The sequence below is a fragment of the Molothrus aeneus genome, chromosome 13 (assembly GCF_037042795.1).
Source record: "Molothrus aeneus isolate 106 chromosome 13, BPBGC_Maene_1.0, whole genome shotgun sequence".
Lineage (NCBI taxonomy): Eukaryota > Metazoa > Chordata > Aves > Passeriformes > Icteridae > Molothrus > Molothrus aeneus.
The window spans coordinates 215811-237646 of NC_089658.1; the positions used below are offsets into that span (position 1 = coordinate 215811).

General features: G+C 39.9%; 1 protein-coding gene across 4 annotated transcripts in view; it reads right to left on the reverse strand.

The window, feature by feature from the left end:
- OTUD7A (OTU deubiquitinase 7A) overlaps window positions 1-15871 on the reverse strand; it is a 104467-nt gene extending 88596 nt beyond the window's left edge. For 2 of the 4 annotated variants that reach the window (XM_066558680.1, XM_066558676.1), the window contains exon 1: window positions 15606-15757. The gene's annotated coding sequence lies outside the window, so the exon portion shown is untranslated. Of the gene's footprint in view, window positions 1-15180; window positions 15336-15605; window positions 15758-15822 lie in introns of those variants that run through there. The other 2 variants (XM_066558678.1, XM_066558679.1) reach the window with 2 other exon arrangements.
- Between the last annotated feature and the right edge of the window lie 5965 nt (window positions 15872-21836).

Below are 21836 nucleotides of genomic sequence, written 5' to 3' on the forward strand. Positions count from 1 at the left end.
TTCCATGTCTGCACTTCAGCACCTGATGTATCCATCAAGATGGTGATTATCACAACATCATTTTGCAAATGCTCTTCACGGGGCAGGAAATGTTCTAATAACAAGAGATCTTAGTCCATGAGCCAATAACCACATAGCCACTCAGCAGGAACCCAACTGCCCTTTCAGTGCCAGGTTTGCAGCAACAAACCTCACACACCTTGTACATAACATTCACTGTCCTGTAGAAACAGAGACTGTGACAGTTCAATCATGTCTTGCACCTGTGAGGTTATTTTCATCCCAGGTCATGTAAGAATGAAATAATAAGATGGCATTGCAAATCCTTGCTGTTAATGATTTTTATATTAAACCACACATGTGAGAGAAGAAAAAAAAAACCACCAAATCTAAAATGCCCACCCCCAGTACAAGATCAGAACAAACCCAAATTCAAAGAAAACCCATACTGAAGAGCATTAAAAAAATCCTGCATCATTCACTCTGTAATAATCTCACTGCCTCCCAAATCAGCTCCCTTGGGAAGCCAGCATGGCCAGAGCTCCACTACACACTACACCCCTCAGCATTCCCTGCTGCAGGCCTAGGACACACAGGCGAAGGAGAAGGGAAGGGCCTGTGGAAAAATCTTGCACTGCCCAGCAGGAACAGAAACTACTTGTGTTCTAGATGTTATTGTGTCCTAGATGTACATGCACACAGAAATGCATGCATATGCACACATACATACAGATATTTATTCTACCCTAACAGTCTATAAACCCCTGTGGCAAACATCTTTCTCCACCACAAATACAGGGAAGGCTTACCATGTAGAATGTGTTTTGTCTTTGCATGAAGGTTGATATTTTACATCCCCGAGTGCTCCTGACCCATTTTCTCTAATTGATTAAATGAAAAATAAATTCAAAAAGTACTAAGACATCTCCTACAGTTCTGCCACAGAAGTAGAGCAAACTGCCCAAGCAGTACTTTGTAATTTTCTTCTGAGTTAAACCGCAGAAGTGCTTTTGATTAGAACTGTGGCAAGCACACATTTTGCTACTATTCCTTTGGCTTCAGTCAGCAGCACAGCTCTTGGAGCTGGTTGAAACCTTCCCATTAAATTTGACACTCAGCAGCAGAAAGGATGCTAAACCAACAGAAGAAACCATCAGGCTCCGTATTGTTTTCTCTTGGGAACATTGGACGTGCCAGTAAACCCTCTGATTAAAATAGATCAGCAGAACCAAAAGCTGCAGAAACGCTACAAGGAAAGAACATAAGATGAGTATTTGCTCCCTAACAGGCCTATGGCAAGAGAAAATAAGAAATTTCCTCATCTCTGAAACTGTTTTTCATATTCCAAAGCTTTCTCCCCAACATATCCTGAAGCATAAAAATAACAGCCAGAGGAAGTCCTCTGCTGCTTCTACAGTGCAATTCAAGGAAGTCCATTAACATTTCTTTCTAATTTATAAGCACCTTAGTAACTGAAAAAAAATTTTGGGCAGCCAACAGTGAAATGGACAAATGATGCTTTTGGACCTTGATTGCCCCCAAACACTTTCTATTTCTGGGGTCAACTGCCTCCAAGCATGAGAGAGCATCCAGCTGGACTCCCAGATTGAAAAGTGAGGGGAAATGTGACCCTTCCCCAATCTACAAAGAGACACCCTCACGTTAACTATGTCAGAAGCACCAGAGAAAAAGGCCATCAACAGAAATGAAAATATATAAAGGAATAATCAAAATGTGCAATAAGAAACAAGACATCTTCTTGCTACTATTAAGTCAGCTTAGTTTTTTTAAATTTTACCTGTATGTTTCTACACTCACAGTCAATAGGGGAGTCTTTTGCATCGTTAAAGGACTACAACACTACCTGAAATTTATCATGTCAAGTACTGCAGCATGTGAAAGTTCTCACATTAGAGTTCTCACATTTCACACAGAGTAAACCTTGAAATTGTCGTGTGAGGTGCAAAGTGACAGTCATATGCCGTCCCTCCTGTTCTAGCACCAATCCACATTTGGATTCCTTTCAAACCACATAAACTTAGAAATTCTGTGTGGAAGTATGCTGCAAAGGCAAGATGCTCAGGTTAGTGAAGATCAGAGGCTATGACAAGGTAAATGGAGGTTTTCCTAATGGCAACAAGCATAGCTTTTGGCATAATGCATCAGGGAAAAGAACAGCTCAACTGCAAATGCTAACAGGCAGCAGAGCAGTGGGGATGTGGGGGGGTCTGTGGGTGAGTGAGGCTGGATTCTGAACTCTCAGGCAGAAGCCTGGTACTTGCTCCCTGCAGTCTGTACGGGCGGCTTGTAACCCTCAGTGACGCCTGCAATAAACACAACGGTCACATTCGGAATCCTCCAACTAGCACAGAGGCAGAACATGCAGTTAAAAAGGCTGCTCACACATGGTGTTTCTGCACATTAACTGGAGGAAAACAGGAGTTGAAGTGTTGAAAATAAGGGTTCCCTGAAAGCAGTAGCAGTCTCAGAATGAAGAGGGCAAGGAAAGAAGGCAGCAAAGATCATGACTGGCAACAAGAGAAAATCCTAGAGATGAGAGATTAGTGGAGATGAATGCCAAGGGATGCCCAGGAACCCTGGCCAGTGTCTTCCAAGACTGGTAACTTCGAGGAGAGGCACAGCACAAATCAATGTAACTTCCTACCCAACCTTCCCAATCTAGCAGTGCTCACCCTGCTGGGAAAGGAAGAGCCACTGAATGTAGTGGTGGCAGCAGAGCAGGTGAGTGATATCCCAAATGGGACCAATGTGATGAAAGCCTAACCCTTGCTGGTTCTACAATAAACCCACTTCATGCTGGTTTTAGCTCTGCCTCACCTTTGACAGCAGCAACACTCAATTTCCTCTTAGTTCTCCTCAGCAAGCTGTGGCCTACCTTTGCAATAATACTGCCTGTTTATAGATGTTTAAGCACATTTGATTCACCATTTACAAAATAAAAACAGTATATACATCTAACACACATCTATATATACATCTAACTCCCTCAAATCAAAGAATAATTAATGTTATACTGATAGCTGTTGCTACCTCATGGAAAACACAGCCTAACAGATTTAAAAAATAAACACTAATCTAAAACTGAAGTTCACAATTAATAATAAAATGTTAGGAATCCATTGAAGGATCTCAAAGAATTAATTTTCATTTCAAGATTTCTATTTAATGTATCATGGAAAGAAGCAGGCAGGAGTATAAAAGCTTGAACAAAGAGCATCTTATTCTCCTGGGAGTTCATTTTATGCTGTAACTGGTGAAAAGCCTCTTTAAAAAGGTTATAAATACCATATTAATTTCATTAGGAAAGCTCCCATAGCATATTAATTTAATTTCTGGCACTGTTAGTGCATCTTTTTAGATGCATAAAATCTTAGAGGTAATTTCATTAACAGTAAAGATCTGAAAAAGGCAACTAAAATATTTTAAATAGATTGGTGACAATTCAGCTAGAAAGCATGCAAGTTTACTCTAATTCTCTTCCAATTAACACCACCCTAACACACAAGAGCTAGCAGGCTCTGCCACTGAAGTTATGTTATCCCCAAGGCCTCTGTATTTGCAAAGACTGCATGCACAGCTCTCAAAAGATTAATGATCTGCTCATTTATTTAAGGCAGATACTCATCTTCAGCAATCACATATGAGCTCTGCAGCTAAGCATGAAATTTAACAGCTGTCTTAGCTTATTCTGCCAAGAAAGAAGATTTTTTCCCCAAACACTTACTGCACTGGAGTATTCTGGACACATAAAATACCCTAAGTGCCAACATGTGCAATAGCAGTAGCAGCTTCTCCATCCTGGCCTTGATTCTGTAGCCTGACTTTGCATACAGGACTCTGAAGCTACCCATGGCCTCAGCAAAGCCAACAGGAGCTTTTATCATAGGACAGATTTATAAAATGCCAGCAGATAGAAAGCAAGTCCTAGCAAAGAACATTTCACACTCTGTGATCACTTCTACAAATACAGGATGTTTATTTTGTATGTTTTAAGTCAAGACAGTTCTAAAACCCTCATACACTTACTGCTTAACTGAAACACAAGCTCAGCTACTACACAAAAATAAATCCTTTTTTTTCAGTCATTTTAAACCCAAACTCTCCACTCAACTTCACTCTTAGTCACAAGAAAGGTGATACAAAAGGGCTTCTTTGAACAACAAAGACACAACCTGTGTGTCCAAGGCTGCTACTTTTTACTGATTCGTGATATTAATCTAATGAGTTAAGAGTCTATAAATCAGGAGTGGGAGTATTTTCTGAAAACGATGCTAGAGTTCAACAAGACCCATAGAATTTTAAGAAGAAATTCCATCCCTGAGTTCTACAGCTAGAGTGATTTCAGGAAATCAAACCATGAAACCTCCTCAATGTCCCACCAGCCTCAGCAAACTAAAGACACACGTCCCAGACATCTCTCCATCAAGATACTAAATCCCCACAACAGAGGCAAAGTCTCTGAAGAATTTACCCTTTGATACATAGAAACTACATTCTGAAATAAAAAAGATGACTTTTAAGCCCTAGTCCCCTTAAAACTAAGGCAAATTTGGACAGTAAATTTTCCCATTCTTTGGGCATTTCATTTGAAGGACTTTTTTAATAGGTAGTGAAAATTAATTTTAGAAACTTTGTTTCATGACTGATCATCATTCACAAAGCAATATAAGCCCTCTGATTGACAAGCACGGGATTCCTAGGAAAATATGGATTTGGAGCAGTTCTGGAGGATTCCAGAAAGGGAAAGGTTGGAAGGGAATGCTGAAAAAGCTGCCATAGCTTCCCAAAGACTCCACCCTTGCAGGTTCAGTTTTAAACAGGCATATCTAAGAGCTAGGAAAACGTTTGTTTTAAGCACAGTACTGAAGAACAGACAGCACACAAGGGTTTGGGACTTAGGTGCAACTCTATCAGATACAGACTCAGTGTTTTGAATTAGGGTTTTACAGATTGGCTATTAATGAAATTACAACTTCATCTGGAAGTTTAATCATCAGGACAATAATGAACTTTTTTAAAGTACTTCATTGGACCTAGAAGCTTAAATCCAATTAAAAGAAGTCATTTGATCTCTTAAGCACCTGTAGTCAGCTTTTCAAGTGAGGCAAGGAGCATTGGAAACTTTTGAAAGAATCTTCTCTGTATGGCTGCTAATGTAAAATAATTCATTTTAACCTGTCTCTGAAAAAAAAGCCCAAATCAGATTTATCTCAACAATTCACACACAAAACTTAAATGTGCTATTGCAAAACATTAACAAAAGAACTATTAAGCCACTGGATGTTATAGTCTGCTTTTCGCTGCATTTGGTCAACTTTCTTGAATCCTGAGCCATTTACACACAGAGGAAGATTCCAGAGGAATGTGCTTTGTGAATGGCTAGTAATTTATTTAAAGGAAATGTGCTTATTTTAACCAAAATATGTTTCCTGTAAATACTGTGAGATCCTGCTGCTAACTTTTTCTGTAAATACAAGAAATCTTCTTGTCTTATTTAACATGCATTATATGCAGTGACCCAATTTTACACTGCAAGGCTTGAAGAAGAGCTGTTGGATCTACAAATATGTAACACCACTACATTCCAGCCAAGCAAACAGTGGGAACGTGAAAAAGCAACACAGAAGGAGAACTGCATATTATCAGCAGTTCTCTCCATCCAGATATTTTATTAAACAGACCATAAGTTTTGTTTACCTGGCTGCTTAGGAATTTCTAAAAATTAAAATAAAAAACCCCAACCAATCAACTAACAAAAAAAAAAAAAAAAACCCACACAACTTCCCTGGAAAATTACTGGAGGATTAGCTTATTTCCTACTTCAAAATAATTTTACAAGGTTTAAAGATTTCTACAGGTTTTGAGCAAATATTTTTGCAATTTGACAGTAACTCATGCTTCTAGAACACATCCCTAAGTCTTCAACTACCTTTTCCACATCCTTTTCTTTCAAAAGTAGTGAAAGCTCCTTATAACTGTGTACATATAGTTTTATATCTACAGCTACTGCATTTCATTGGCTTTGTAACTTAAGCTAGAAGATCAAACAAAGGTCACACTTTGCACAAACAGCTGTGCAGACAGGGAAGTTCTGCTTTGGCATTTCCACCTTCACAGCACCTGGTGAACCCCTGTCTGCAGTGCTCATTATCTCAAATTACAAAACTACAATTAACACCAGGTTAAATTTAGCATGGTATAGCAATAAAAACAAATAAGATAACCACAAGATATTGTAATTAGAGTTTAACTTACTAGACATTTTTGCATCTAGATCTCAGGATTTTACTCTACACATTGAATCACATTTAAAATTAGCTTCTCTTAAGACTGCAAAATACACAGTAGTGATGAAGTTACAGGTTTCATGAAAATCTATTCTTTTTTTCTTCCTCTCTCTAAACATAATGTATTTTACATAGCCATATCCAAGAAAGATATGGCTTGGAGATAAAATATCACCAGAAATCACACCTATGTGGCAAACTATTTTATACAGTTATATTTCGCCCCACTTTAAAAGTGAATATACTTACATGGCATCATTTCAAACAGCTCAAAATAGACATTTTTCATAGATATTAGTCATGAGACATGTTTTAAAATATCTGGGTCTTAATCGGCAGCTCTCTGACAGTAAAAGACAATTTTATGGGTTTGAACAGAGTAATGGTAATAGCAGTGAACTAAACCCACTTGTCCATCCACTCTTTTAGTATTTCAGCTCAAAATGTATTTTACTGCCACAATGATTCCCTCTAAGGTAACTTTCTGCCAGAGATACTCAGAACTCCACAACTTAAAGGCTATTTTTGGCCTTATTCTACTAGAAGAGAAGGCCCACTTCACTGGCCTGGAGGGGGTGGATGGATTTTGCATTTTTAAAGCCCCAGACCTCTTTTTCTCCAGTTCCTAAGGACCATGGCAGCTTGACTCTCAAGGAATTTGTTACAGAATCATTTTCTCCCCCACTGATAAGTCTCAGATATAGAAGAAAACTGGTGCACAGAAAACATACATACACATGATACTACAACCTCTGTAAGAAAATAATTGGGGTAATTCCAGTCATAGGACTATTTCTACCCAAAATATACAGTAAAATTATGTGGTCTCCCAATCTTTACCGCACAAAAATAAAGCAACTTCTTATGGAAGTAAACTTAATTATGAAATCCAAAGAAGGATATTTCACATTTTTCATTCTGTAAAGATACATTTAATGACAACCAAAAGGTTTCAGAGATATCTTCTCTCATAAGTACATACCTCTCTATTTATACTGGATAGGAAAATATTTAATCTTAAATATGAGAGGCATGTGGAATGAAAACTAACAACTGAATAGCTCTTGAAGGGGCCATTTCTCATGTAAAGCATATTTTAGGACACAAAACTGGAGGAAGGAAAATTATAACAGCTCTGTTTCTCAAATTCTTTATCAAAGAAAGTCAAGAGATTATCATCTAGATGCAAACATGTCATCAACTCCAGACACTTAGAACTGAGCTGCTCAGGCTGAGTGAATATTCATCTCTGGTGGTAGCAAAAGATAATGATTTGTATTTCCATGCTAATTGAGGTCTTAGCAGCCTTGTGTGCTCATAATCAAGCACCTGATCTGCATTAGCACTGAGGGGAGCAGCCAGCAATACTTCACCGGGAAGCACATGCATCAGGTTTTCCAGGGTGAGTAGACAATGCTTATCTGCAGACATGAGAATATCATCTTTTTGAAGTCAGAGTGCTACCAAGCCTCATGAGCAACATACCACAGCAGCGAGGGGCGTGTGTCAGTGAGTGCCACAGCCTTGCTTTAAAGATTCCCTCATGTGGAACAAGTAATTAATAGTTTGTAGCATGTGTTTTTAACCACAAAACCAGTTCAAATACACTTGGACCCTACTAGAAAATTCTTATTAATTCTTCCAGTCAAGTATTGAGATTCAGTTGCCAACTACTAGCTGCTGTTTGACACATCCTCCTCTGCCAATCACAGAGAATTCCCTTTGAAAGGTAAAGGAAAAGAGAACAGTATTTGGGATGGATTAAGGGACAGGAAACAGGTATCTCCTGTTACAAAGATGGTGTAGCCCAGCAAGAGACAACGCAGTGATTATTGTTACAAAAAACACAGCTCTAGATTTATGATGCTGCTCTTTCTTCTGCATGGGCTTTTATCTGTCAACATCAGAAGAAATTTTGAACAATGAAGAATTATAAAAACGTGAACTGTGTTGTCCAGGAGACAATACAGATCTCTACATGGGGTTTCTTAAGAGAACCTTCATATAACATTTTTTCACAGCCTCGTTTCCTCTTATTCTTGCCAAGAAAAGACATCCTTTTAATAATCCTGGTTAAATTCTGCTTTGAGTATTTACAGCCTGACTATACACTAATAATAATAATAGCTACCTTTGTATTTCCTGCCCAAAACTGTTATACAGTCCTTATCTACTAGGCATGCTCAGGTTGGAATGCCAGAGCAGAGATACAAGTGCGACTACACACAGTGAGAGAAATACGAGAGAAAGAGCAAACCAGCAAAGCACTTCTGGGTACCTCAGAAAAGGAGCATTACTCATATGAGTGCAAGCAACTTTTCCGAGTTTACTTGAAATTCTGTCTTGAAGAATTGAACAGTGAACTGAACCACAACACAAACATCTAAGAAAACTTCAATTATAAACACAGATGTGAATTCTGTATATCTGAGATTCAGATGCATCCATATAAAGAAGCCTAAAGGTATAAACTGTCTATTGCTAAGAAACACTTTGCTTCTACAGTTCTCATCAGCCACTGAGACAATCCCAGTAAAAGGCTCAAAAATGCATTCCTTCACACAGGTCTTCTTTCAATACAGAAGTACTACTGCAAAAAGTTCCAGTAGTAGAATATCTGATTTTCCTCCACCTGCATCCTGAGATATCAAAACCGTACACGATAAGAAGCTGTGAGAGTAGCTCATGGGGCCTCAAATCTCTGTGGAAAACCTGGAAATGCCACCCTAAATGACTTCATATTGGTATGCCTTCCCACAGTTTTATTTTGAACCTTGCTTTTTATGATTGTTAGAAAACCAAACATGAAACACCAACATTGATATAAACCATTTCAGCTCTCATGATTTTTCATTTAAATTCTGAATTTTCAGGTTAACTTCACAATCTCCAATTTTAATCCCCTCCTTGTAAATGCATGGTACTCAGGGGTAATGAAAAAGGATACTACTTTTCAATGGCAATTTCCTACCAGCCAACAGCTTCAATTTAGCTAAGTGCAAATAGTGTATCAACCTGGTTTTACTTAACCTTATCCTTCTGGCTTTCTCCATTATATGTTCTTCTGTTAACTTGTTCTGAAGGGAAGCTTGTCTCCAGCTCTTAACTCAGCTGTACTTGGCAGAACAGATGAACACACCATACTAACTGAATCTTTCCCACACGTGAACTTTACAGGTTGTATACTTTGTCATTTTTTCTGCTGAAACTACATAAATCTGCCTTCCCTTTATACTCTGCCTTTCCCTTAAACCAGTTGTACTCTTCCAGAGACAAATATGTAAAGGGTTATTTAGAGGGACATGGAGGTGATTTCATTGCTTCACAGTTAATTATTGTTTGTTAAATCAATGCTTTATTTATACTAAAACAATCCTGTCTCATTACCATAATCTTATTTAATACACCTGTATGTCCTCCTCTTCATCAGAATTGACAACGTAACAGCTCTAAGACTTGAAATAGAAGCTACTGGGATATTCTATATTCTCAGGTAAGAGATAGACAGATGTTAACGGATGCCAGATCTGAAATTGTTCCTGACACATCTGCAATGCTTTGGTCTGGGTTCTGTTCTCAGGTAAGTATGTTACTCTGATTAGAGAAAGAGTGTTATCATCTCTGTATCTAAGGGTACAGCTTGATAGCCTGTGTTTTCTTCTACTGTCTGCTGCTTAGTACAGAATAAATCTAAGTAATAAACTCAAGTTCACCACCATCAAGCAACTGTCCTTTACATTGATCTCAGCCCTAAGAGGGAAAACTATTTAACACAGGATAAAAGCTCCTTTGCACTACCTCAGAAACTCTGCAGGCAATATAAGTGTTTGCACAGAAATTTAATCAGTATATAGCTAGACAGATACATCTGGGTTCATCCCCCCATGTCCTTGCTGAGCAATTTCCAACAGGGTGTAAGTACCCTACAGAGTCACTAATTAGTAACAGTGAAATGACTCAGTCCAACCAGAGACAGAGCAATGCAAGCCAGGCACTGTTTCTTGCACTTTGTTTCTTGTTGCAATAGATCTCAAAAGAGATGAGAAAAGCTAAACCAGTAAAGATATTAGTGCTATATGATGTTAATGGGCATTCTTGTACTCAAGATTTGCATAGTTTGAGTCAGACAAGACCCTTTACAAAGTCAGGCTCCCAAATTAAAGATCTTCCACTACTGTGCCATGTCTATGCACACACTGGCTATGGGACACAGTCCTTCTTTGCTTGAAGAGTGCTTTTCAAGGAAATTATACTTCTTGTACTATTTAGAAAGTAAATACAATGGAAAAAAGTAAAGTGACTTGACAACAAATATCAGCTCTGTAACAAAGGTCTCCTACCCCAGTGCCCTTGTTCTTGGGACTAGAAGTCATCTGAGGGATGACTGAATTGTCAGTCACTCATGCATTTAGTGTTTCAGCAGTACCAATACAACAACCTGAGCCCAGTCTGCTCTGCAATACAAAGGAATTCATTCACTATGTTTTTCAATCAGAAATACAACATCAGCAGAGTTTCATTCCTGTTTAGGTGCTGAAATATAAAAGACAGAAAATGGAGAAGAATTTTTCATTCAGATTTCTAATAGGCACTGATTATTTTACCAGTTTCTATGGCACTATCACCATGGCAGCTAGCCATTTTAATCAAAGGCATTCGAACAGATTTCTGATAACATCACACTATTACATCTCCTGGGCACACGCAGCAGTAACCACTTTGTACATTTCCATAGGACAGAGGCCACTAATGTCAGCAGACATCAGGATTAGAAATGTGATATTTCAGGCATCTAATTAAAGAACAAGATCTCAGTGTTCCTTACTCTAATTCTGAAAACAATAGTGGAAATATAACGATTGTGACCAAAATGAAACTCAAAATTCTTCCACAGCTTGCTCAGTTTCTACATGGGTTTTGCCCCTTCCTTGATTAACTACTCAATGCAAATGATTACTCAGCATATCCTAAGAGAATGTGCAAATGGAAAAAAAAATCACTGTAGAGAACTGAGTATCTGCAAAACACTGACAGATAAAAATAGCTATTTACCCTTTGTACAAAACCCCCATACTTTGCTCTGTGTATAGGCTAAATTGAAGCATTGCATACAAGACTGAAATCATGAGCAGACAGCAGCAAAACTCAGGGTTCTGACCAAAGGAATTTTCAATGTAGAACAGGAAGCATTTTAATTTTACTAAATAGATCATGAAAAAGTTGCAAATATACTCAGCCTGAAAAATGCCCGGCAAGTACTGAAAAATACTTGCTGTTGCTTCCAGCAACAGCACTCCTTATGCCATCTATTAAATACTTAAGAAAATAATTTTTCAAACTAACTTATAGCAAATTCATACTTTTGTCCTGAGACTTCTGGATTTTTTTTTTTACTAAAAGTGTATTTCAAAAGGCTGAGATACTCTAAATAAATGAATTTATAAACCCTTTTAATAAAAGCTAATAAGCAAGCTGAACAAATTCTCTATTTCAAGCCTAAAGCTTTTCAAAATGTCCATCCAAGAGATATTAAATAAATACAGATAATGTCAATAATGCAGATAATGCCAATACAGATATTGTATTGGTATCTATATTGTGTCAGCTAACAATCGCTGGCATAACAACATCCTAAAATAGACAACACTGACCTCAAATAGATGAATAAGACTTAAGTAAACTGAGAATGAGACTTACAATGCATCACAATTAGCTTTGTCTTTTCAAACTGCTTAAATTCAGAAATAATCATGAAAAGTCATGTTAGGAGAACAATATGAAAACAGAACAGTAAGTCAAGTCTCTCGTATCCCAGTACCTCCATGCTTGTCAGATTTATAGTTTTTCCTCCCTTGGGTCAGTAGCTGGGGAAGGACAACAAAAAAAGTCTAGAAAATATGACAGTGAAAGTGTTGTACTGTTACATTTACATGTATATACTAATTAATCTGCCCTTAAAATAAAGCAAATCAATTACCACCTAGGATTTTAGAAGAGTTCTGCCATCTTACTCAACTTCTCTGTTTTGTGTCATGCTTTGCCTTAGGAAAACAATAAAAAAGAAATACAGGAAAATGCAATATAATATCCACACAATATTTCTAACACACCTCAACTGGCAAACTACTTTTGTATAAGTCTATATAGCTGGATTTTCAGACCATCTAAGCAGCCAGGTTAATCTCCCGGTTTTTTCATTAGGGCAACCTGATTTATTTGTTTAGAAGGTCCACATACCATTTAGCTCCATGCTTTAGTCTAAATATCTATGAATGCTTGTATAGTCATGTCAGTGATAAATGAACCAGTATAATACAAAATCTTCAATCACAACAAAGCCTTTTCTGTTTTCAGTCCTCAATTTAATAACAGTTGCACCTGGTATTTTAAGCTTACCATTTGCTTAATTAAAAGTTTATGTTTAATTTTTGCTTAGTATGAATCCCAAGATATGTTATGAAATTTGAGTCAAAAGGAGCTTCAGATTTCATTATGTTTTTGAAATGCAGAAAATATTAAAGAAGGAGGCCTCATTAAAAACTGCAAGATATGAAGTGTAGACTATCTGGACACAAACATTCTGCTCATTCCCTTGGTCTTTTCCTTCTCTCAGATCCAACTTTCTCTCCTGTATAACTCAATACATAATTATGCTTTGCAAGTGTTCTTCTCCTCCCATGAAGACTACAGAAGGTTACTGGGTCCAAAGGCAAGAACAGGCAAAATAACAGTATGTGACAGCACAATGATATACACATTTTTTTAATTCTTGAGTTTATGCAGTATATAATAAATTCAATAAAAACATTTCCCCCTCCCAAATAACACAGATATAATGAATTCATACAAGACTCTAAATCATCTGAAAACGCCACAGGGATTATATTTAAAACATGCAGCTTTAACTTAAATTAGATGCTCTATGTATACTGCTGGTTAAAACATAGATTCCCTAATTTTTAAATAAGTAACACAAAGGGCAACTATGACAACAATTAGCACAATGGTTGCACCAGTAACATCAGTCAGTGTTCACAGCCTGCCTGTGCACAGCTCTATGAAATGCCTTACCTGGAGTCCCATTCACTGAATAGCCTTTTTGCTGAGTCTGCCAACATGACAGTAAGAGAGATGTGCCAGGGCACTGGAAGATGCAGAGTGAGGCTTACTAGGGAAGGACTAAGTACCTTTCTACATGCTCATTACACGGTTCTTTGGAGTCTGTAACATCCAGCCAGCATCACCTCTACGTGAAGACGTATTGATTAAACCAAGACTAAAATCATCTAGAATCCACTGGCAAAAAAACCTAAACCAACCTTTTCCAAAACCAGATACATTATTATTAAGCAAACAATTAGTTACTTTTGCACTATACACACATAAAAATATGAGTCTAAAAGACCTGATCCCTACCCAGTCTAATTCTCTTAATATTGTTATATTATACCTGATTTAAGCTGTCCTGGAGATGACTGAGTTTCTTGTAAAAACTACAGACATGAAAATGTAGTACCACAAAAGAACCAGACTCACAAAGGTGTCATTGCTACCCCACGTCATACCACGACTGCTGCTGCGTGGGCACACACAGCCCACAGAGGTTCTGTACTCCACACCAACGTTACAGCTTTAGCAAAAGCAGCCTTGCAATAGAAAGTGTTCTAGAGGCTGGTAGGCACTGATATTCATCTATATTCCAGATTCAAATGGGAAAAGTCTAGCTTGCCCCTGCGTGAGCAGCACAGTCATACCAGGGAAAAATCTGGCCTCTATCCATAGAAAGGGACCATTTAGTCAATTCACACCAACAGCAGAAAACAGAGCCAGATCCAGCCTTAACAGCTAACACACTCATATTTTAATAACAGATTGTAAAGAATAAAACAACACTTTTCCTATCAACAGCAGTTTCAATTCCAGAAGCTTAATACAATTTGCTTTAAATCTGTGCCACAGCAACCTTTATTAAAGTCAATGTCATCTGTAAGGACTGAGTTAAAATAAAATGTGGGCCAAATTTATCAGACATTAGTTCCCTTTGATACAGAGCTCAGAATACTGACTGTGTGCCATCCTATATATGGTATGAGTTGCATACATTGCATCCAGCAGCATATTTTAAACCAGGCCTCTCCAAAACACTTTCCCTGATCATCTGTTTTGAGTATTTGTCTGGGATGGTGAAGGTCAAATGAAAAGTGTGAAAGATTTCTTTCGGCTTACATCAAATTTATATCCATATGCTAGAAAATGAGCACTACTCAGGCCCAGGGAGAGAAGCTTCAAGAGTTTATTAAAATATGACAGTGTTTTAGCTGATCAATTTAAAGGCACATCCAAGGGACAACAGAAGAGACCATTCCCTCTGGCTGTGGAAGCTGTGTATGCCCACGTAGCCATGAATATCACTGTGTGTGAGAGACACTGACCAGCACTGAGGAACTTACTGTGACAGAACTACAGCAAAAGTAGTCAACAATTTATCCTTTTATTTTCAGAACTGGCTCAGAGGGCACAGTGCATCTTTACGTCAGACAGGTACCGAACGAGTCTCCAGAAAGCACTTAGAACAGACATATTCCTACAACCTCCAGGGTAAGCGTAGGGGTAGTGAGCTTTTTAAATTTAGATTATGTAAGGTCGTGTGCCTCACTGCATTATGTTTTATATACACGTTATATCTCACTGCACTATATTGCACCCTGTGAACTCCTAATGAGCATTACTCCCGCAAATCCAGGCAGTACCCCCTTTTGTAGCTGTTTCAGAAGGAGAACAAATATCATCTGTACATCTAATAGTTATCGAATGAGGTCAATCCTGCCAAATGCCCTGAGATGGTCTAAAGATACACAGAAGGACATCCCACCTGCCCGAATCGGCCTCTTGCCCAAGTAGCACCGAACCACCCGGCCAGGGAACAGACTCCTTGTAGAGGCTGAAGCCGCGAATGCAGGAGCGAAGCGAGTCTGCAATGCAGAAGCCCTTCCCGGAGCTCATCAATGAGCCGGGGGAGACGGGGCGGGGGCAGAGCCGACAGCCCTGCCCGCATCCCCACCACGACACCCCGAGGCACGGGGCGGGCGGCGGTTCTGAGCGCCGGCTTTGCCCTGACGGGCTGCGGCGGAGGGCGCTGCCCCCGGGCTGTCCGCCCGCGGCTCCGCGCAGCGGGAACTTCTGCGGCCGGGGCGCCGCGGGCAAGGACACGGCAGCGGCCGGGCCCACCTGTGCCGATGGCACCGGCCCGCCCGCCGCTCGCAGCCCGGCCGCGGGAGGAGGAGTAGCAGCTCTTACCTGCTCCCGCCGCTCCTCCCGCAAGCCCTCGCTAACCGACCTCCATCTTCCTCCGGCCGGGAGGGGGAAGGGGGGCAGGGAGTCAACCCAGCGCTGCCGTCCCCCGCCCACAGCTGCCGCTTTCCGTCACCGCTGTTCCCCGCCCGCGCTGCCCGGTGCAGCGGCCGCCTCTCGCCCGCCCTGCAGACGGCACCGGGAGACGGAAAGCGAGACCCACCTCGCGCCGCCGCCGCCTCCTTCTCATGAAGTCACCGGCCGCAGGGCCCTCCCTCCCCTGGCTGCCCGCAGCGGCCCGGGGAGCCGCGCTCCGCCCCGCTCCGCCCCCGCGGCAGCCGCGCCGAGCCCCCGGCACAGCCCTGCCCTGGCCGCCCGCGACGCCGCCGCCTTCCTCCCTCCTCGGCGCTCCTGGACGATGCTGGCGCTGAGCACGGCCCGGAACGGCCCCAGCCCCCCTGCACCACGAGCGCTCCTCCGCCCCCCGATGGATGTCCCGCGGCAGGGGGAGATGGGAAGCGTTGCTTCCTTTCCGTGCCCATCCTCGTTCTGGGAATCACCATGCCCGGTTTTGCCCACTGCAGAGTGGGGTACGTTACAGTAAGTTACTGCTGTAGATGTGCCTTCTATTTCGACATGAAAGTCTAATTCAGGTTACAGTAACTTCTCAACTAACCTGGTTCCAGCTATTCCAGTGTGCACACAGGTGTGTTCTGTCTCACTAGGTTAAATCTACGTCCCCCACACCAAAGCGGTCCTTCGCTGTTACTCTTCCATAACATTAGAGTTGAAAAGGAAATGGATTAAGGAATATACCTCTAGAGCTAAGCACTCCATTTTTTCACTTACTTTGACAAAACCAAAAACATGCAAGACTAAGAACAAGGCAAAATATGTGGGATAGAAGGAAAAAAAAAAACAGATGACAGGTGTACCTGTCCCTTATCTAGAAACACAAAGAATTCTCACCTAAAATCAGCCTACTACAGATTATGTGCAATCAGTGACATGTATAGCAACCCCGAATCAGTAAGAAATGCCAGCTGTAAACAATGTAATACACTTTGCACCAACACACCCAAAGAAGTACATTTGGTGACACTTGAAGGCAATTTTGCCGATATGCATTTTCATATAAGCTAGTGAAGGTTCATGGTAAGGGAAAAAAAACAGATCTAGTGCTCTGATGGAGCCTCAACATCAGTTTAGAATATTGTTGAAAGTCCCAAAAGAATCTCATCTTACCTTTGAAAAATATTTCCTTCTGCAGCTAATGTGAAAAAACAGGACAGGAAAAAGCCATTTGAAGAAGTTCCCAACAGTTGTACACATAAACTTTTGCTGTAAATGCACTGAACTATTAGCTTTTGGCAAACCATGACTGGCAAAAACCAAAACAGTTTTGTCCAATACTGTTTTGGGCCTGCACAAAATGAACTCTGATTGTTTGCCCCTCACATTCTCTATTTTCCTTAGAGAAATTCTTTATGCTCATGATTGAAGATTACTTCACCCCAAAACAAAAAAACCCCATGAGCAGAACAGTTCCTTGGTTTCTTCACGAGTGCAAAGTCCAGCATTCTTTAAATGCGGCAAAGAAAAATAAATTGTGAAGTGTATGGATAACACACCCAAAAAGAACCATAATTACAGAAAGACATACTTTTTTCCTTTAGGTGCCTGTCTGTACAGATTGTCCTACAGGCGATTCCCAGCCAGGAAGAGTTCTCTCTGTAAAAGAAAGAACAGTTTAGCAGAGTTTTGCCAAAATCTCTAGTCCGTTTGCCTTGCAAAGGAAATTAATTAGTGAATATGAGACCCTCAGGTGGCTGCTCTAGATCTCCCAGGACTGAAAATACTCTAAAAGTAGTCAGAGAAGCTGTGTAGTGCCAGATATTCAAACAGAGAGAGATGTGAAGGCTCTAGCTAGCCCCACAGAGCCGGGGACTCATTTAGATGGTCACTGCACAGGAAGGGGCCAGTTGTCTGTCAAGCAAAGCCAGAGATGCCAGCAAAAGTCTGAAGGGATTAGCAAAGGAAAGGGTGGCCAGGTACATGCAAGAAGAGGCTATCCTTTGAGGCCTGGAAATTCCTCATTCTTCATCTTTTCTTCCTACAAGCAAAACTTTCTTTTATGCCACCATTATGGGAAAACAGACATGTTTCTAAGAAAGTCCCAGATGAAGTGTGAAGATGCAGAGATGCTGGATTTAGATCAAGTGTACTTTGGGGCTATTATATTCTACCTCCATGGAAGTGGTAGTATCTCACAGTATTTCACAGGAAAGAGTTATTTAGTAGAAAATTATAAAAACACAGAATTCATAACATTTAGCAGAAAAAATGAGCTTAAATGAAAATCTGCTGAATCCTCAGCTTGGGGAATGAGGTTTCCTCCATAGCATTTGCTGTGTATCTCCTTGACATACTTTGATGTTTTCTTCAGCCATCATACTTTTTTCTTCAGCCTATCCACATTTCTACACCTAACTGAATGCAGGAAGTTCTTTAGAGGACCACAGATGTGCTGCAGCTAAAAAAATTATATAAATACATATATCTATGACCAAAAAAAAAGGTGGAATAAGGTACCTAATCAGGCTTCATTGGTCTGTAAGGTATTTTGCCTTTATAAAACAGCTTTGTTTCTATTCCGTGTCTTTTGTCTTTAATATAATGAAGCATCCACTTTAATCTCCCCCTTCAGAACACACAGAAACTGGGGCAAAGCTGTTAAAGACAAGGTATATACTACAATTTAAACTATATCCAACAGAAATGCAAATTGGATCCCTTTCCATTGCAAGTGATACTAAATACAAATGGTAAGCACAACATACAGTCCTCTTATTTCTGCTAATACCTGTTGCAGCACACGTCACAGCTGAGATGGCCACGATGCACAGAGTATCATCATACAAGTTCAGAAAGCTTCAACCCACACAGAGTAGCACCACATCACTGCAGAAGGCTGCACGTGTCTGCCTTTCTTATTCTTCAGCCCAACCTTTTACAGCCCTCATGCTGATGCATTGCCCCTGGGTGCCCTCTGCTCCCTTTGGTGCTTGCTCAGTGCCCCTGGGCATCCATGGCTCATTGCTGGCAGTGCTGCTCACCTGCTGCTCACAGCTGCCCCCATTCCCAATTACCACAACCTGTGTGCCTACACATACCCATCTGCAAGACCATCAGAGACTAGATGCAAATGGACAGACAAAAGTTTCATCTTGCATACTAAGATAAAGAAATATCTATTATTCTTAGAGTCCAACAGAAAGTAGTTAAGAAACTGTAGCTCTGTCTAATGCAGCAAAGACACAGTCAACTATCCCCAAGAAGAGAAACTCCTCTAGTCATCTTTTATGGCTGCTACATGAGAAATAGCTCTTAGTGATGGTTGGTCTGTAGCACCTGGAAAGTTTCTAATGAAATACCTCTTAATAAGAAGTATTATTCTATTTTAACACACAATATCCACAGAAAAATATTTCCTTGAAGGTTTAAGAAGAATCTTCTTTAACTATAGGTATAAATTAAAGCTTTAAATAAATAAAACCACAGACACAAGGAGGCCAGTTAAAAAAGCAAGAAGAACATACATTATGAATATTTAACTTGAACTAGAAAGGAGGGGTATAACTATTTTTTTTAGCTGGTTTTGAGTAGTTGTAGCTAGTAGTACATAAAATTAGGGTTACTATGAGTTGCTGCTTTCCCTCCTTATGTTTATAGAAATCAAATCATCAGAATCTTTGCTGCTCAGTCCTGCACTGCTTAAAGCACACTCTGCAGGCCAGGACAGAATAGGGCAGGACAAGAAATCAGACTGGTTACCTCTTCTTTCTTCTGACCTGTGAGACTGGGACCAAGAAGATGTTATTTCCTAATTAATTTGATTTTTAAATCTCATTATTATTGTCACTGACATCAGCAGTATTTCTTGCCAGCCAATTGCTTTTACGACTTGTTGACTCTATAAATATCTACTCAACAGGAACACATTTTTCTGTCAGGTCAGCTGGGAAGTTTATTTCTCCTGTCATTACATCAGATTACTATTTTACAGTTAAAGACAGATTGTTATCAGCCCTCAGAGACTTTAAAAATAATACAATATGGTTCCTGACACTCTCAAGCAGACTGATAAATGCCACCCACACAATTAGCAACACTTTTTATGCAGCATGCAAGAAGATTTGTTCTACAGATGTTTTGGAGTTAATTCTGCAGTGAAACCTGGTACAGAACAGAATCACCATGGCATGACACTTCTCCACTGAAACTTGCAGCAAATCTGCAATGCCTTTGCAGTTTACTGTAGAGAAAAATAGATCTGGAAGTTGTTTGTCACAGACAAAGGTGGCATAACATTCCAATTGAAATTTTTTTATTTCTTATTTCTAAATCAAGTTGAGTAGCTAAAAGGTCAGCACTGCATGCATAAGGAACACAGTAAGCATTCCTGATTTATAAATAATATGGGAAAGTTTTGTTTTGTGAGAGTGACCACACTTTTGGCTGATATTTCAGGGGTGGAGTAAACTTCCTAATCCACTGGATCTCCATGAATATAGAGGTCTTTCAGTATAAAATTTAGAACTTGTAGAAGATAACTGCCTATGTGCTATGACCGAGTACTTGGAACAGTCAGTTCTGGATATGGACAATAATCCGGTAATGAAGATCATCTCACCTGTCTTTAATAGAGCATTACCATATTGCTGTGAAACAGGGGACTTGTTCATTTACCAGATAAACCAACAGTAGTGCAAGAACATCCCTGAGCATTCCCAACTCCTCCTGAATTGCAAGCTCCTAATATATTTTTCACATCTATGCAGATTGGCAGAGCAATACTGTTCCAAAAATCATAGAACCAATTAGCAGACTTGTGGCAATTTGTTTGAAAAGAAAGAAGCTACAAATTTTAGTAACTAAAAGCTTTTACAAAGTCCTAAGAATAAAAAGTGGGAGATAGATTCTGCTCAGTTTGCAGGAGCCTTGGAAAGAGCAAAGAAAACACTGTCTTTCAAAAGTAGTAGCAATGTCAAATATTTTACTACTGAAAGGTAAATTTTCTTTTGGATTATTGTGTTCAGCCTGAAAATGCTATCTAGGAGCAGAAACTGAAGAGAGTCAGAAAGACGTAAAGAAAGAACAGATTTCTATGTGAAGAGACAGTACAAACTAAATAGTTAATAGGACAACAGTAGTGGGCTTCTGTTATCCTCAGTGGGGAAATTCAAAGAAGGATGTTATTAAAATGAACCCCAGTGACTGAAATTACAATACTTCCTCTTCCCTTTTAACACCTTAATTGCATGGCTGTAAGAGTAACTTAATGGTCCAAAGACTGCTTCAGGCTTGAAGCAGAAATTATACATTGGTCACACTGAATTAGCAGTTGTCATAGGGATTTTGGAGACCATTATTCCCTGTATGTACCGACAGCTCCTACTACATTGATGTGGTTACAAACACACTGAGAGGAAAGCTGGCCCATTATGTGAACATTGTTGCAAGAAGATTATCCAATTCCTCATCCTAGATGGATGAAATAGAAGTTTCCAACACTGATTCATTGAAGAACATGAGAGAACACACTGCTATTAAATCAAGGCATGGCACAGACCAAGGGGCTACAGAGAGCAATACCATTCCCTAGGAATCCTCTGCTTCAGAGCATGGACAGGACTGGCAACGAGGCCATATGGACTTCATTCATGCCATGGATGGATCCATGGTTAACCACACACACAACTTGATCTCTTCAGAGATCATTAGTGCTATCTAATACAGGAGCTATCTAATACAGGTGTCCAAATTACAAGCCTGCACTCATTATAGTCATGGAGCCTTTAGAGGACTCCCAAACCAAAACCTACCACTCTCCATTGAGTGTTAAAGAAGGCCAGACTGCTGCTGCAAACACTTAAGTATAAATTATTATATTTCCACTAGCAGCAAAATACAGTGGGTTTTCTAAAAAACTCTGCAGGAGGGAAAAAGCCCTGGCTGAGGAAGTACCAAATGAAAAACCACAGAACACCTCACATTTGAGTAATGACACAATGGCACAGTATATACCTGCGTCAAGGCTTTATAGGCTCACCCTTCCTGATGAATACAACTGAAAATGAAAGAACAGCTCCCTGGAAACATTACCTGCAGGGATGTCTCATCACCTGATTCTACAGCAGACTTAAAACAAGGTCATGAGATTAAGAAGCGTGAAGG